Here is an 18,745-nt window from a genome sequence, read left to right on the forward strand (position 1 = left end):
TTTTTATACACTAAATATTTCTAGTAATTAAAATCTCTTTATCAAATAGAATAAGTAGTTTTTATGGATTGAACAACTGTTTCTGAAGTTAATGTGCTAAATTATAAGTGAACGATATTTAAAAAAATCAAGTTTCGCTTACTTTCCAGAACTTTTCGGCATTTCAAGTCACGAAAGGATTTCTTTTCATTTTCACCAAGTCCGGACCAATTCAAATATTTTACTACGTCATTTTCCATTAGAGAGGAAACCATCCTTTTAATGGCTTCCTTCAGATCCTGACCACCCTTTGAAGCAACACCATGCACCTAAACATAAAACCGTCGAAATTTAATTAAAATTATTGATTATTTCATTTGTATTTTAGCAATACCATAAAAATCAATAAAAACGGCCATTTTGATTAGCAAACAACAAACCCCCTCTATGGTACGGGCCTGAAAATGAAGAAAAACTAGAACTAAGATTAAATTCAACTGTAAATTGTGAATTATTGCTTAGTTCAAAAAAATCCAAAACTCTTGCATGCTTTTGATACCTAATATGTTGTCGATACATCAAATTATTTAGAGAAATTTATTATAAAGTACTTACAAGTTTATTAAATACAAGATTGTCTCTAGTAATAATATCTTCAAGCTGCTGCAGCTGTTTCAGGTCACAAACAGGAAGATCAAGAGCTTCAAAAATGTTTCCATCTTCTTGTATCCCACCTTGTGACAAAGTCTGCAACATAGTTGTGTTGTAGTTGGTCTGCTTCTGAAGATTAGTTACTTGGCCTTTCAGTTCAACTAGAAGAGTAAATATACTAGCCACGGTTGCAGGTGTTGCAGATTGTTGACAAGCCACAGTTGTAGATGTTGCAGACCGTTGACTAGCTACATGTGGTGTAGATAAGAAAGAACCTCGTTCAATGGCTACAGGGAGAGGCTGTAAAGTTGATTCTGTTATGGCTTGCTCTTTTACTACTGGAGACAGGTGTTAAAGAGCATTGACTAGACACAGGAAATGGAGGTGCTGTAGGAGTTGGTTTGTGAGATTTCTTTTTTGACTGACTGTTGCTCCCTTCTGCAGAACCTTTCCTTTTCTTAGAAATTTGGCAATGGGGTTGTTTCTGTTTAAGAAGTTGCTGATTATCCTTATCAGAATACTCATCACTATTATCATTGTCATCTTCAAGATATTTCTGAATACTAAACACACACAAAAAGCAATAATAAATTAAATGAAACGCAATATTTTTATATACTTGAAAATTTAATGATATTATTTGTCTTCTAACACATTTAAAACAACAACTTTTTTGTTTAGTTAATATTAACAAATATTATATTAATATATAATTATATATATATATATATATATATATATATATATATATATATATATATATATATATATATATATATATATATATATATATATATATATATGTATATATATATATATATATGTATGTATGTATATGTATATGTATATGCCCTGGTTAAGCTTTTTTCTTAAGAATCAAAGTGTTTATATATATTTTTTTGAAATATATATTTAAAAAAAATGTATCAACTCAGATTTCCTTAAATTTCTGATTCGATTTGTGATTCGATTCGTGAATCACAACCTGCTTTGGTTCGAGATTCAATTTTAAAAAATGCCAATTTGCAGGGCCCTAATATATATATATATATATATATATATTGTCTATATAAGATAAATAAATTTACCGTTTTGTTCATAGTCTCGAATCATCTGAATCACTCTGTAGATCTGATGTAATTGTAGCTTTACTAAGTTCGGATCTGGCCTTTGCATATGAATCTGTGAGAAAAATTGTAGTAAACTTTAAACATATAGTTGATTTTGAATACCCCTGCTGACATATCAATCATTCTTCCTATTAAAGTCAGAAAAAGAAAATAAAGATATCTAGAAACATAAAACAAGTAAACATAAAGTATTTAATATTAAGGAAAGCAATATTATAATAAGCCAGTAATATACATTAGACATTTGTGCACAATACCCATTTAAGTTTGCATGCTTTTATCAAAATGTAAATGTAAATGATAAACACTTGCCTTTTGTCCCTAAAATTCGACAAGAATGTTTAGACCAGTTTTCAGTTGGTATTTCACAATTTATTGCTGCTTTGTTTTTTCTTTCTTGACTGGTATATAAAGGCTAATAACACAACTCTCTGTTAATCAGCCAAGCTGCAGGCACAACTGCAACAGCATCATCCTCCTCCAGGAAGGCAACAATAGCATACTTTTCCATAGCCATCCTGGAAAGTGGATAACATTATAAAGTCACATTAACATAAAATTAGTTTTCTCATAGTTTTGTAGTAAAATAATGTTAAAAATTCAATTTACACTTTTCCAACAAGAATATATATATATATATATATATATATATATATATATATATATATATAAAGACTGTTTTTTTCCAAATACAAAACAACTAAATCTAAAGATACTTTTGATTTTTTTGTGCTTTTGTATTGTACAGATTACTACCCTGTATAATATATTGTAATTATATCAGTAAATTACTGAATAATTGAAGATATCGTCAAAAATTAATGATGGCATATGGTTTTGCCGTTTCGCTTATTTCAACATGGCGTACGTACGCATGTGTAAAACAAAGACTTCAAAGGGAAGCAAAATGTACTTACTGGTTGTCAAGCTGTGGCTTAACAGCGCTGGTTCGCCTATTTAGGGTCTATGTATGGCCGACGACGGCAGCCCAGTGCTGGCGAACCATTATCGGTCCAGACATGGCTAACTAGCCCTGGCGTGCCGGACTTGGTGTAGTGTTGGACCTTTAGTGGTTCGCCAGAACTGGCCAGCCAGCAACGGACCGATCGAATGCTGCTGGTTGGGAAAGTCTTTTTCTACACCACTTTAATCTTTTTAGGCGATCTGAGACACGCAAAAGTGGTTTTCGAGCAGTGACATAGCAATCTAAGCCTTTCTCATTTAGGCATCTTCATACAGTTAGGGTTAGTTAGAGTTAGTTAGTCCATCTATTAACACTAACATTACCAGGCGTATTTGTGAACCCTTCGGCAAGTTCGCGGTACGAAATTTTAGGATCTTGTCTAACCTTTTGATAGAGATAGCTTTGGTCTCTTGAAGTTAGCTTTAAAGGTCTACTAAGCCTTGGTTAATCTTTGACATCATTATGTAGCTCGTGGTTTTTCAACGTTATTTGTACACATTTAAGCGAAATATTGCACATTCGAGCTATTTCTCGTTGGCTTTTTGTTTTATCTTTTAGCCGACCTATAATATGCCATCGTACGTTGTCTGAAACAGCTTTTCGGCCCATTTTTGACTTTTTACATTACCAAATAATTACCAATGCGAATAACTCAACATATAAAAATGATAACTTTACTTTATTTTCGCAAGAATGTTTATATAGTTCGAAAGAAATTAACTATAAAATTTTAGATCGCTCGGATAACATTTCGCTGAGATACCTCAATTTAAGTCGCTAAATTTTAGTTAACTCTATATTTTTGCTACATTAGAAATACAGGTATGTTCTAATTGAATAAATAATTACTCAAGACTGGTTAACCTAACGAGTTCGAATTATATACCATTAGATAGAGAATCAAATAATTATCACATGTAATACGCTTTTAATCGTAATAATTTGTTGGTTTCAAAGATAATTTTCAATAAAATAAAAATATCGCATAAAATAACTAGTGACTATATTTATGCAACCCACTGTATTAAATTTAAATATACATAATTGTATACATAAATATTTTTTGAGTGAACACTGATTTACACACAGATACATATATATACATTCCTGTCTAATGAAATAAACTGAAAAAGTTTTTATTTTATTTCATTAGAGACGATACTTGTCATGTTTATGTTGCAAAAAAAAGTAAAAAGTTTTGCCAAAGATTCTCAGTCTTGAAAGCGAAATACTCTTTGTATATAGCTTCATCAAGTCGACTCCATTTAAATCACCTTGTGATCCGCAAACAAACTTCAATCTTTGTTTTATTTAACTTCAAAAGGCCTGAATATTGTTTGATGTTGCTCAAGTCACAGGGACAACAATGTTAGTTTTGTGATATATTGTCAGATAGTTATAGCCTATGTTATTCAATTTATTGTAGGCACCCCATTGATCTGATTGAATGGTAAACCCATCTTTGAATTAAGAGAATAAATGATGCAGCAGATCAATTCTCTACATGGGTTAAATATCCTTTTTTATTTGTTATATCATATGCTCCAAATATCCAATGCTGCTCAACGACATCCCGTACATTTTTCTTTCTTTTAAACATTATGACTCGTCTATTTGAACAACATGGCCAGGGCCGCCTAACCAATTTTTATCAGAAACATTAATTAATCTAAAGGAACAGATGTCCCTAAAATAGTGGTACCATTGCACAGTGGTCCAGAATTGTCACTTTTGAGGCAAAAACCTTATCTTCACCATTTCTGAAGCTAAAACGCTAAAATTTTCGGTAAATATTCATTATACCCTGACCCACAAAAATAATTATTATAATATTCCTCGTCATACCTCTGAAGGACACGCCAATGACACGAAACTAAGGATAAATGACACAATGAATAATAAGCATGTGACACATTTCATACTTATTTTTCAATGTACTATTGACTATAAATCAATAGAACATTGAATTGATTCTATTGATTAGTCACTGGCATTTATGATAAATTTTTGCTCCATTATATAAAATCATACAAGTACAGAATACCAAGAACACGTAACATAAAACTTATATTTAAAATTTTTTAACTTATATTTTTAACAGACTTATTTTACGAAAGAACTTTTGACTAAATATTGTCTGGAGAACATATGGTTCATTTATTACGCAGTGGTAGATTTCGTCTTGCATAAACAAATTCTTAAATAAATAACCAAGGGCACATGACATAACATGTTACATGCTTTTTGCATTTACATCTATATTTTTAGATCTTTATTTTAAATTTTACTTCCATTACACATTTGTCTTTATTAGTGATCGACCGGAACAGATATTTTGCCGGAACCGGAACCAAACCGGTAATAGATTCTAAATATTCCTAACCGGAACCGAAAATAAATCCAAACCGGAACAGGAACCGAAATCGGAACCGAAAATAAGTAATATATTTTTAAAAACTTAGTTCTAATTTAAACAAAAATTAATGTAGTAAAAATAACTGAAATTTTACATTTTTTTAAAAGTTTTTTCGAAACCCAAGGCATAGAGAAGCAGTTAGACAATCCAAAAAAATCATTTAACACCTAAATGATTTTTTGGATTGTCAAAATGCACATTAATCGTTTTCCCCTGTTCGAAGTTCCGCAATAATTTTTACAATGTGCGAAAAAGATGAGCTGCAGGAGCCAAATTCATCTTTAGGAGGTTCAAAATTGTCCATTTGGATCATGACAATATGTTTAAGAAAATGAGCTGGTAAGAATCAGAATGGTGTAACTTCAGCTCAAATAATAGCGATAAAAACATTACAAGATATGAATATTAATTTAAAGTTAATTTAAACAAGAAAATTAATTAGTTTTCAAACAAAGCCAAATTTTATTAACATTAATTCTCAAGCTTAACAACTAATTTAAAAATTTTTTTAATCATTTTTATCAAAATGATCATAACGGTATTATGCTAAATAAAGCTTTATAATATATATTTTCGTTAGCATTTTGAACCGGAAATCCGGCCGTAACCGAAATCTTAAATATACCCGGAACAGGAACCGGAATTTCGGTTCCGGTCGTAATTTTGGCCAGAAACCGGATCCGAACCGAATTCCGGTTGATCACTAGTCTTTATAGTCGATTAAACAACTAAGTCTTTAAGGAACTATTTTATCATTAACTAGACATGAATATTCTGTGCATATGGTTGCACAGCAAGAACATACAACAAACTAAAAATTGTGTAATATTGGTTTTACACCAAGAATATAAATAACAATTAAGTTTCTTAAATATTTCTATATTTAAATTTTTTTTACTAAACTGAGCTATTTGAAAAAATGTAATTATAAAGGTTTTAATTTTTTTTAAAAATAGCAATTAAACATCTGTCAAATCCCTACTGTAAAAAAAAAGTACATTATACCCTTTTTGAAGCGTGCAGCTTTTTATAGATTTCTACAAATAAAGTAAATTTATTTAGGACCCATACATCAATTAGATATGAAGAGAATATAGTATTATTATGAAAATTACAATAGAAGGTCTAAACATTCTTCTGGAAGAACAAGCTCCTTCTTTGATTCAGAACTTCTCCTCATAGAAGTGATAAAGGGGTCTGGGTGCGGATTCACAACACTTTCGTAAGTCCAAAATTTGCGTAAAGTTTGCGTAAGTTTTGCTTAAGTTCAAAGTTACGCTAAGTGGTATTCACAAACCTTGCGTAAACAAAAACTTAAGTTTTTACGTAAGTTATTACTTACGCAAAAAGTCTAAAAAACGGTATTCTCAACATTTTCTTAAAAAGTGCTCAGCAAACTTTACGCAAGAAAAGTAACGTCTGCAATTTTCTGACTTAAGTTTGGCGTAACTTTAAATTATTGCAAAAAGACGTTCTAATTATTATAAATGATTTCAGATTTTTTTCATAATCGGCATACTACAAAGCTATATGAAGCTATATGAGTAATATTAAATGATAGTTGTATTATTGAAGTAAATAAAAAGAATAAAAATGCATAATAACATTAGTATATATATATAATAAAAGATGATTTGAACCACTCAAGTTTATCTCTAATATTCACAGTATTAGAAAAATCTTATGTATATTATAAATAAATATCATATATCTTTTAGTAATATGAATACCTAGTCACCATCATTCTTATAGAAACTCAAATTTAATTTGGTTGAAATGGATATTCAATTATTTCAAGAAATGGAATTACAAAATCAACATTAGGAGAACAGCTCAGCGAATTGTCCTTAATAATTTTTCAGATGTTGAATGTTGTCATAAATTTCGATTACCACGGAATAAAATCTTAGAAATTATTAACACTCTAAATGATGATTTGTCTCCAATAACAGAAAAAAACAATTCTATTTCACCAGAAACAAAAGTTCTTGTTACTCTAAGATTTCTAGCTACAGGAAGCTTTCAAAATACTATTGGTAAGAACTTTTAATATGTATAAGTTTGTCTTTGATATGTAAAACTGCAGTAACAATGCTAAAAAAAAATTAAATAAGCTAATGCTTCACTTTATTCATATCGACTTTTGCAAATTAATCCAAAAGGAAGTCTATATATGTCATTGTGGATTTTTTAAGTCTCAAAAAACCAAACATGATCTTTAAAATTAACCTTGCAGTTTTATCTCAACTAAATTTTATCACTAAGTGAGGTTGTTTGTTTTACATATAAACATAAATGTATAAAAATATTTTAGTAAATATAAAAAAGAGGTTTCTAAATCTGAATTGAAAAAAACTATATTTCTAAAAATTTATTATTATTTAAATTTAGGAGACACTTCTGGGATAAGCCAAACAAGCACCAGTAGAACAATTCATCAATTTTGTAAATTTTTTATTCAACACTATAGCTACCTTGTAAAATGGTACAGTAGCCAAGAGGAAATGACTGAGGTAAAAAGAAGATACTTTAATGCTTGTGGAGTTAAAGGTCTTTTGGGCCTAATTGATGGTACAATGGTACCCATCAAAGGAGACACTGGGCCTGATGAGCCAGCTTTCATTTGTAGGTAAAAAAAGTTTGTAAATATTAACTACTGTAATCTATATGTAGGAATGATACAAATAGATTGAATAATAGATAAATAATGATTGATAATCTCCATGCAGCTATGGGTCTATAGCTATTGCTTAGCTGCCGCAAGCAAGAGGCTCTTTTTTTTTTAGCTAGAGACTTTTTTTCTTAAAGAGCATACGCTTTGATGTTTTTTTTTTAAATAGGCCCTTTCAAATATCATAAAGGAGGTGTTAAATTTGAAGTTATGCTACAAGATGCAAACATTTTATTAATTTAGATTTATTTTCTATATGATTTGAAAAAGTTTAGTTTTAGTTCTGTACTCATAAAAAACTTTGTTTTATAGAAAGGGCTATTCTGCTATAAATTGCCAATTTGTTGTTGACCCGGATGGACAGTTCAGAGATGCTGTTATCAAATTTCCAGGATCATGTCACGACGCTTTTGTTTATTCAAATTCAACTTTGAAACAGAAATTGGAGGTTGATCCAGCTTCAGGGTTTCTTTTTGGTGATTCAGGCTATGGGTTATCACCTGTCATGATTACTCCATTTAGTCCTGCATTAGACCCTAAAGAAATATTGTTCAACAAAACTCACTCAAGTGTTCGAAGTGAAATAGAACGTTGTTTTTGACGTCTTAAAAACCGATGGAGGTGTCTACATAAAAGTGGTGGAACACTTCAATATACCCCATCCAAGTGCTGCTCAATAATATTTACTTGTGTAATACTCGAAAACATGTGTGATTCACTCGGTTTAAAAGATCCAGATACCATACAAGTTGTTGAGGATGCAAATGATGGTAACACTGAAGATAATGGCAACTGTTCTAGTGTTGGTCGAAGACAAACCAACCAAACTCGACTTGGTATAGTTAGAAAAATTAATTTAAAAAGCTATTTGATTTCCAATAGACATCACTGTGTCTCATGAAGTATTTAAAAAAATAATCTTGTTTTATGTAAAAACTATGTTGATATGATCAATAATAAGAAATAAAGTCAATAAAAATCATCTATCAGTCGACAATAATAAGTTTACATTTAATAATAATTTTACATTAAGAAATATAATTACATTTATTGATTATTTGAGATAGCTGAAGCAATCTCTTTTATGGGACTCACAATCTTTTCAAATGAGTTCGCAAGATTTTCTGTTGATACAACAATGCGTCCTAAGGTTACAGCAATACTTTCCAAAAGAGGTTGATCAGTTTGCCTTGTTGGATTAAAAGCAGACGCTATTTGCTGTCCGGTTGCAACAATTTGTTCACCAGGCTTAGACATGTTGCTCATGTAATTATCCACAATTGATGGCGATAGTTTCCGTTTTTTAGATGTCTTTATTGACTTCAATTCAACATCCTAAAATTATTTTTAAACTTAATCTTAATCCACGTTTATAACACATTTTTAAACTCAATAACATTAATAAAAAAAAATATTTAAAATTTTCATTATTTATATACATTTTTTATTTATTTTAAGGAAGAAAAATTTTAGATTTCCAAAGAAAAAATACCTTAGATTTTAAATAACAACTATTACTATTATTACATTATAGTAATGATGATAATAATAATAATGATTAAAAATAGTGTATAAAAGATAATAAATAAAATAGTTTTTTTCACATTAAAAATGTTTTGTTTTTATGTTTATGGACAAAATCATTTGTAATGTACAACTTTTGTTAAAATTGTCTCAATAGATATTTTATCGTCCTTTGTCGTAGATGGAGAAGAACGAGTTAAAGTGTCAGAAATTAGCAGTTCTTCTTTAGTTTTAGTTGCAGTAAGTGAATCGTATGATGTTGTAGAACATTGAAGAGTGTCAACACCGCCGGATATTCCCTACAATAGAAAATTATTATTTTAATGTGCAAAGCAAAACTTTGAAGGGCTGCTGGGTAAAATAAACGACTAAAGTATTACCATGTATGAAACCTTTGGCATTTTAGACACCATTTGCTGATCGATAAAGTTGAGCTCTTCCGAGCATTTCTCACCTCCACCAGTTTTATTCATACTAAATATGATACGAGCTGCTTTGCCTTTGCCCTCTGATTTCTGATCAGACAACTTCTTTTTACATTGGAGAACCGTGCGATCTGAACCAATCAGGGAATTTTGGTCTGCAATTTTGGTCTGCAATTTTGCTCCAAACATCATCTTTTGTAAATTTTGAGGTAGCTGGAAATAATGTTTATGTAATTTTAAAATTATAGGCGTTAAAAGTCTTATTATTAATATTACATACTAAATCTTAACAAAAAATATCTTTATTACAAGGAGAAAATTTTCCATCACGCAATTGCTTTTTTTCGTTGTACAGCTTAATCAAAAGAGTCAACTGTTCATTCGTCCAATTTTTAGCTCTTTTTTTGCAATCTTTATTGCTTTCTGACACTAGAATAATAAGTTTTGTCAAAATATAAGCAGCAACATATTAACCATATCGTTATACTAAAATAACATAATAGAACTCTATACATAAATATATAATATATATATAGTTATATTACATATATTTTATATACTTAAAACCAAAAAAATACCTACTTCAAAATAGTGAAAAGTTATTTGTGTTACTTTAATGAACTTGATTGTGTCAGCTATTTTGTGATAACTTCATCAGATATTATACATTTATCCTGACCCGTCTAGACATTGGGTAATGTGTACATTTATGTCTTTAATATTATTTCCTTATTAGTTCATTTCTTGAGTAATTAGTCGATTGAACTAATTACTCTTGAGTAATTAGTAGATAATACTAACTACTCAAGAAATTTTTGAGAAATAATAATATTAAAAAAAATTATAATAAAGTAAAATTAATATAATAAAAATGATAATATAAAAATAAATAGCAGTAGAACTACTTTCTTTATATTCAAATTATGTTAAACATTAGCGTAAGATTTGTCTTAAGTTTTTGCGTAAGTTTTGCGTAACTCAAGCGCAACCTTAACTTTACGCAAATGCTGCGAGAAAGTTGTGAATACTAAATAGTTACGCAAAAAATTTTTTGCGTAAGTTTTTCGTAACTTTATCTCAGCTACGCAAGAGCTACGCAAAAGTTGTGAATCCGCACCCAGATGAGCAGACCAATCTTCTCCTTACATCTTCATTTGTAACTTTTCGAGAATATTTTCTTGTAAAATGTTCTCGAAAGTTTTTAACATCTTTATTTTTACTTTCCTGAACTTCTTCAGATAAATTGGAACCGGATAGTCTCTTTCAACCTGATGTGAATGTACACACATCTTGTGAACTCCAGCAGCCATAGGATACCATTTAAAATGTGTTACAAATGTCTTATGTATCTTTGCAATAAATTTCAAGTTTATCTGGATCAATTGGGTGCTTACAGGACAACACACAAAGGATAATAAAAAATCTTTTAACAAGAACTTTATCAACTCTAAGTATTTCAGCAAAAGTTTCATGGCTTCTAAATGTTCTTCTTGCTGAGTTTCCATCATTGGATGTACCAGAGCCACCACTTCTTGCCACATCAACAACAAGTCCAAGTGTACTTTTAACTTTTATCTGAATTTCTTTTTTTCTGCTAGCAACTATTTTTTTCTTTTCACGTGTATTTGCATGAAAAAATCCGGAATCATTATATCCTGATCTTCTTCTCTGTCCAATATGTAACAGGCATTCAAAACAACGAATCTAGAGATGGAGGGTATGGATTCCAACGTCTAAAGACATCTGATTACTTTGTCTATTATAAGCAACTTCAAAGTCATTCATTTTTTTAGGCACTAATCCGCAAATATTGCAAACTTCATAAGAATCACTTAATGGAGAAAGAAGAGTGGAAACTTTGTCATCAATCATAGTACATTTTAACTTGTGCTTGACTTGATATAAGTCTATGGTTGTTGCTCTACAGCTCAGTTGACATAAAAAAATCATATTCTGCCTTGAAGATTTGCTGATTTTCTTTTTTGAACTGCATTCGAACAGGGTGACAATATTGGGTTGAGGATGTTTTGGGGTTAGTCCAAAGAATAAAATTAGTTTCCTGTATTTTAACTTGCACGGGTACTGTACTCGAAAGAAACAAAGATTCTTCAACTGGAACTGGAAATCTGTCCTCTTCATCTTCAGTTTTCTGTTTATAAACAGACTGTCCATTTGAACCATCAAATCCGACTTCGCTTATAAGAAGAAGAGAACTGCAAGGCTGAGGTAGTTTTGAATTATCCTTGACTTTCCAAATCCTGTTTGCAGTGTGATCCATTATTCCTTGAAGTTTCAAGGAAGCACTGTTGTCTGAGGTAACAAGTCCAGAATCTGTAATGCAATCATTTTTAGCTTTCACAATATAATTGTAGGCAGGGTATAACATGCAACCTTTATCCAATGCCCCTTGCCAAATAGTTTGGTAGTCAGCCCTACTCATTTTACAGTCTAACATTAAAGCTTAAGCTTCTTCTGCTGAGTAGCTTTTAGAGCATGATATATTGCAAGATCCATCAATTTTACTTTCCATCAAATGTTTCAGAACTTGGGCGTCTAAGTATTTTAAAATGATTTCTAAAATCTGAACTAGCTTTTAAACATTTTTTTTGCAAAAATGGTTTTTACCTAAATTAACATATGGAGGGGGAGGGGGTAATATGAGGAGGGCGAGATTTTTTTCAAAATTTATAGGAGTTTTACACGTCTAAAACAATTTTTGTTACAAAAAGTACAACTTTAAAATGAAAAAATGAGATATTTTATGATAAAATTAAGATAAATTCCAGATTAACAATGTAACGTCAATCCAATAAATGTAGCAGTTTAACATGAAACATTGAAATTCCTTATAAAATAATTCAATCATTTCAAAGTTCACAATAATTAAAAATTTTAAAAAATGAGAGAAAAGGACTACTTGAAACTGTTTATACCAAACTCAATCACACTTTTCTTAAGCTGTTTTGCATAATCATTGTGTTCCAAACGACGGTTGTATCGCTTCCTTACTTGATTGTGGTAGTGGTGAGCACTTTCTCCTGCCTGCTCGGCATATACACCAAGCCCAAACTGGCTATGTTGAAGAAAAGACACAAGATGACATACTAAAGTATGAATTGCCAGCTAATGTTTAATTGGTAGTTAAACTTTTGCAGAAGATGAAGCTGCAGATTTTCGAAAGCTTTTTTAAAATCTAAAACTGATTCAGCAATAGATTCTCCAATAACCATGCTAAAACCTTTTGTTTTAATAATTGCAAACTTTCTTAGACAGCTAACTACAGGTCGGAGAAATACCATATTTGGTTATATAGAGGCTGCACTTAGACTGTTAACTTCTAAATTATCTAATTTATCTAAAAGTCTCTGTGAATTATTACCATCCAAACCAGTTCCGTGTAGTGTTGTTACGACTTTGAAATTATTCGACTGTCGACTAAATGGATTTTTGTATTTTTTAAAGTCGTCTAAAATCGACTAATACATGTTTGAAATCGACTAAGTCGACTAAAAGTCGATATAGTCGAAATATTTGAATAAAAAATTTTATTATAATCATATATTTTAATGTTGTTTGACATTTTATTTTTTAGATGGTATGAAACAAATAAAACTTTAAGAGAGTAAACAAAAAAACTAGGTGATATGTTATGCTGTTATAATAATACATGGTGTTATAACAAAAGCATTTTTTTTGTTCGATTTTAGTTCTTCTAATCTACTAGATGAATTAAAATCGAGTTAACAAACAAAATAAAACGGAAATTACAATTTCAAAGTAAAGAAGAAAAAAAAAACAAAGATTGGCATTTTATATGTCTCGGCTCAACAAGACACATTTTCCAGCCAAATCTGGTTTAAGTCTATTTTGCCGTTCTGTGATGATTTCGGCAGCAATTGAAAATAACTCTTCTGAAGGCGTTGATGAAGCAGTTATGCAAAAAAGCATCTTCGCAACCTTCGACAAAACGGGAAATAGGCATAAACTATTTTTATAAAATGCAAGGGGACTTGAATTTTCTGATACTTTTATATTGATATTTAGATAATTGATAATTTCGTCGTCCACTGATAACAAATCTTTTGACGACACTGTTTCATCGCATAACAGTATTTTTTTTTTTTTGATGGAATTCCTTGACTAGATGACGACTCTGGGCCAGACAACTGAAGACTTGTTGGTGTGAGCTGCAATTCATGGCTCAATTGAACAACTAAAGAATGAGCTTTTTTAATACAAGCAGTTTTTGTTCGATACAAATTTAAAAGTACGAAATCGAGGATCTAAATATGTAGCTGCGTATAACTTTTCAATTTTGAGAAAATCTTCACATCTTCGATTAAAACTGTCTTTGAGTTTAATTGTAAGATTCATAATTATACGATTATTTGATTCTCTTTTAAAGTTAGTAAAATAATCAGTTAATTTATAAACGGCTGGTTATATAATTGAACAAGTGGTATATTGTGGTCCGCTCAAAATTTTTGTAAAATCATGTATTGGTTTTAATAAATCAATTAGCTCGCCAAAGAGCAGTTCCCAGCTTTTTAAGAACAATTCTTTATTATCTTTGTTCTCTGGTTCGATTAAAACGTCTTTGATTGAGTCGCTAAGTTTAAAAACCGATTGCAGCATTAAAAAGGTCGAATTCCACCGAGTAGGTAAGTCTTGTTTTACTTTGTTAATTGAACATATATCTTCTGGATTGTCAATTTTCATATTATTTAATTCAACACAATTAACTAGCTGAGCAGAAAGTTAATTACTACGTTGAAAAAAGCCAACCAGTTTCCTACATTTCTTTAAAATTATGAAAAGACAATGATTTTCCTCAGCTGATTCCTCCTTCTCTTTTACAAGAACATCTTTAACAATTAAATTTAATATATGACAAAAACGAGGTATGTACAGTTTATTCATTAGATCTTCTAGAAAATGTTTGATATTCGCAGCAGTGTCACTACTTGTTGAAAGTGTTTTATCGTTTATTTTCCATTCGTTTAGAATTAATTCAATTTGTTCCTTTAAATATAGATTATTTGCAATTTGTTCCTTTAAATATAGACTGTAATGAGCTTTTGGGTTGTGCTTTAATGCAATGCGAATCGATTTCAAACAAAATTTTGATCAACAAAATGTATACTGGCACCAATGTATGAATGCGAGGCTTTTGATGTCCATCCATCTGTTGTTAGATGACAAATTTCAGCTTCGTTTAAAAGATTCATAACCTTTATTTTAAATGAAACAAATTTAAGCGGCACTATTTCATAGGAAAACTTTTGTCTAGTCGGCAATTTGTACTTGCTATCAAACGAATCTACCATTTTGATAAAATACTTGTTGTCAACAATCGACAGCGGTTGGCCTGTTTGAAGAATAAAGTTACACATAGATTCTTCTAAATCTCTATATTTCTACGAGCTTGAGCAATATGAGTAAGAGTTTACAAATGCAGCTTTGATAGATAGATGACCAGTGTTTGTACTTTGAAGTTTAGACTCTTTAATATTAATACGATGGTTACTATACAGGGGCGGATTAGGCTTTTGAAAAGGCCCGGGAAATGCTATCATGAAAAAGGCCCAACAAGTGACCTTTTTTTTAAAATCGTATTCGCTTGTAACCCCTCAATTTTAAATACTTTTGTAACACTATTGAACAATAAGGACTTGTATACACTTGTTTAAAATCAATAAAGATGTCATTTAAGTACATGTGTTATATTTGTATTATAAATTCATATTTAAATCACAAAAACTAAAAATCATAAAAATAGTAACTTTTTTAATTCACCACTCGATTTAGCAAGTTCGTCAATAATTTCATCGTTGGTTATGTTACTCAATATGTCCTTTTTAATGCACATCATCAACAGTGAGTCCAAGTGATCTTCTGTCAACTGACTTCGCAATCTTGTTTTAACACATTTCAACTTGCTGAAACTCCTCTCACAGGCCACTTGGGCAATTGAAATTGTGAGTATGAATTTGTAAGCCCTGTGCAGCATGCAGCAGCTCTTGCCGTAAAGATTATATTTTCGAAGCACATGGTAGCAACAGTAAATGCACGAGCGACACTTCTTTAGAGGGCCGCATTTATGGTTCGTGGCGTCATCTTCATTTTCAACCTCATCCTCATCAATCGTGATTTGATCAGAACAATCGTAACTCTCTTCCAATGTTTTTTTTAAAACTGACCACTTTTTTGCAAAGTCCAACAGCTCAAGCAACAGCTGCGCTTCTTCGCCTAAAATATAAAAAGATAAAGATAATCTTATAAATATTCAAAATAAAGAACAAAAGAGATAACCTTGTCTAATGCTAATTAAAAATTTAATGAAGTTTACCAATTTGGAAAACAAAAATACTTAAGCAATTACTAATAAAATTTAACAGGAAACCAATCAATTATATTTATAAGTAAATTTACACACCTGTTGCCGAAATATGACATGAGATTTTCTGAAGGGCTTTTTTTGGAATATTACATTCCAATAACTCAGAAAATCCGTTGGGGTCAAAACAAGTCATATCAGAGCACAGTTCACCGTGTGATGCAAACCGAGTCGACAGACTTCTTAACACTGTGTCTAGAATACCATTGTGGACCTCTACTTCAAACTTTTTAAAAGGATCTGTAAGTGGATCATCATTTGCTAATTCTCCTGCCATTACTTTTCTTATTCTTTTGCGTACCATTGGCAAATCTGTCTGTATAACACAATCACATTCTTTCTCGTCAAGAATGGTTGCGGACACATTAATGAAGTGGTCTGCAGCCACCTTAACTTGATCAAAGTTGCGTGATTGAGTCTGAATTTCTGAAATAGTTACTTTAACCATCTCAAACGCCTTTATGAAATTCAATCCAGACGTCTGTAGGTATTTGGACAGTGGTGTGGTTGACTCCATTATTCTTAGATATACAAATCCCGTCAGTACAGTCTTATACTTCAATAAGGACGTTAATAGACACTGCGCATCATAGCGTGCTTCAACACTTAATTTAGTGGAAGAGACTGCTATTTCCAGTACTTGAACGACGTCTGTGTATAATGCTCCTTTACTGTCGCAAAACGTACCAAAAAACTTTTGAAGGGCATCGTGTTTGGACCCCCATCTAGTAGCACCGATAACACTTAGTCGTTTGTGAATGTTTTGGCCATTTTTTTCTTTCATGTGATCAGTCCAAAGGTCCATTCTCAAGTAGGACTCACGAAAAAACATAGCAGCCTTTTGAAGTATACCAAAAAGTGTCATTGAAGCTTCATTACTGCTGGTGGCGTCACATACGACCAGATTTAAAACATGCGCATAACACCATGTGTGAATGTGTCCAGGAGACGCTTTTTCTAAGAATGTAGTAAATCCATTGTATGCCCCGGCCATATTAGACGCGCCATCAGTACTATCTGACACACATTTAGTAATATCAATGCCATTTTGTTTCAAAACATTTGACATCAATTTGCACAGATCACTGCCTTTTCCAGAATGTGAATCGACAACACCAATAAGTCGCTCCTCAACTTTGTCGGCAACGTATCGCAGGACTATCGCACATTTATCCGCTTGTGTTACATCTTCAGTTGTGTCAAGTTGCACTGAGAATATTCCCGCTTGTTGTACTTCTTCAGCAATGGCACTTTTCATTAATTTAGCGATTCCTAATATAATTTGGTTTACAGTAGATTTGGAAATGAAAGTATTTCTGTTAGCTCTATTCCTTTTATCCTGTTTATCATTCAGCATGCCTTTGTCGATAATTTCCTTCAAATGCGCTTTTAGAATTTCATCGTACTTCGCAACAAGAATCACGATTTCAAGAAATGTTCCATGATCCACTCTGTCGTTAGCCAAAACATTGACGGCTTTGCAACCAGCCTTACCTCGATATGGCATACCACGTTTACCAATCACTTTGACAATTGACACTACTCTGTCCACGATCAATCTACGATGTAAAACTTGCTGTTTTCGTAGACTATATTGCTGACCTTGTACCATATCTAGAATGGTTCGATTAGCAGAGAAATGTAGATAAGCCTCGACACATTCTTGGTGTCTCTTTGACGATTCGTGTTCCACAATACGTTGATGAATATGAGTCCAACTGTTAAAACCTGTTACAAACGAACTTGGTTTCTGCTTCTCATTTCCATGTGCGAAACAAACACTGCAAAACAGGCACTCTTCTTCTTCTGAAAATGAAAGAAACATACGCTGCATACCATCTTCAGGACGGTTATATACCATTTTTGTATTAAAGTGACGTGTTTCAGGCTGATGTGGGAGATATTTATAGAAAGTTGTCAGTTCATTCAGGTGAGGCTTATTAAACCAATCATTCACTCGGGTAGTAGTTTTTTCCTTATCACCAGTAGGTTCAACCATGCTTGAAGAAGCTGTGATGTTTAGAATGAGGATTGGTTGGGTCATTTCATTAGTGTCAGTATGAACGCCATCTTCATCATCATGGTTTGTTTGGGTCTCTTTAGCAACGTGAGATTGAACCTCATCAACAGGCTCAGCATCAGCATGGTGTTGCAGGGTATTTGAATTCAGTTTAAAAAACATGGATAGTCGATTTTTAGTTGTTTTAGCATCTTCTCGCAGAAGCTTTGTGTTTTTCTCACGTAACTTTTCATGTCCACTTTTTCGCTTAGACATCACACCTGTAAAAAAATAAAAAAATAAACATTTGTATTAGCCTTTAAATTACTATGATAGTTTTTATTGATTATTTTTAAATAAGTGTTATGAATGGAAGACCTGCGACTGTATTGTTATTTGTGTGAAGTTTGTTAATCTGATTATTCTTAAAGAATATAACTTAAAATATTAGAATACACTAATTTTAATATTTTTTTAAAATAAACCTACATTTTATTAAACCTACATTATTATTACCTACATTATTATTAAACCTGCATATTTATTAAAATAAACCTACATCTTCATTAATAATAAGTTATTCATATTT

General features: G+C 31.3%; 5 pseudogenes across 2 annotated transcripts; all 5 read right to left on the bottom strand.

Moving 5' to 3' along the window:
* The window catches only part of LOC149895014 (uncharacterized), a 148,869-nt pseudogene that overhangs the window by 380 nt on the left and 129,744 nt on the right, over positions 1–18,745 (bottom strand).
* On the bottom strand, positions 99–2,275 carry LOC149895015 (uncharacterized; annotated as a pseudogene). Its single transcript, XR_016448060.1, has 4 exons — positions 2,073–2,275; positions 1,719–1,812; positions 595–1,193; positions 99–308 (listed from the first exon to the last, which is right to left on the bottom strand). The product of XR_016448060.1 is annotated as an uncharacterized LOC149895015 (transcript).
* Positions 3,896–4,440, bottom strand: LOC149895016 (uncharacterized; annotated as a pseudogene).
* Positions 8,859–10,237, bottom strand: LOC145195398 (uncharacterized; annotated as a pseudogene).
* Positions 15,916–18,454, bottom strand: LOC145180760 (zinc finger MYM-type protein 1-like; annotated as a pseudogene). Its single transcript, XR_016447996.1, has 2 exons — positions 16,197–18,454; positions 15,916–16,009 (listed from the first exon to the last, which is right to left on the bottom strand). The product of XR_016447996.1 is annotated as a zinc finger MYM-type protein 1-like (transcript).

This window comes from Hydra viridissima, unplaced genomic scaffold (genome assembly GCF_058129835.1).
Source record: "Hydra viridissima isolate aposymbiotic clone 2 unplaced genomic scaffold, HvirCarnegie_v1 scaffold_1, whole genome shotgun sequence".
Lineage (NCBI taxonomy): Eukaryota > Metazoa > Cnidaria > Hydrozoa > Anthoathecata > Hydridae > Hydra > Hydra viridissima.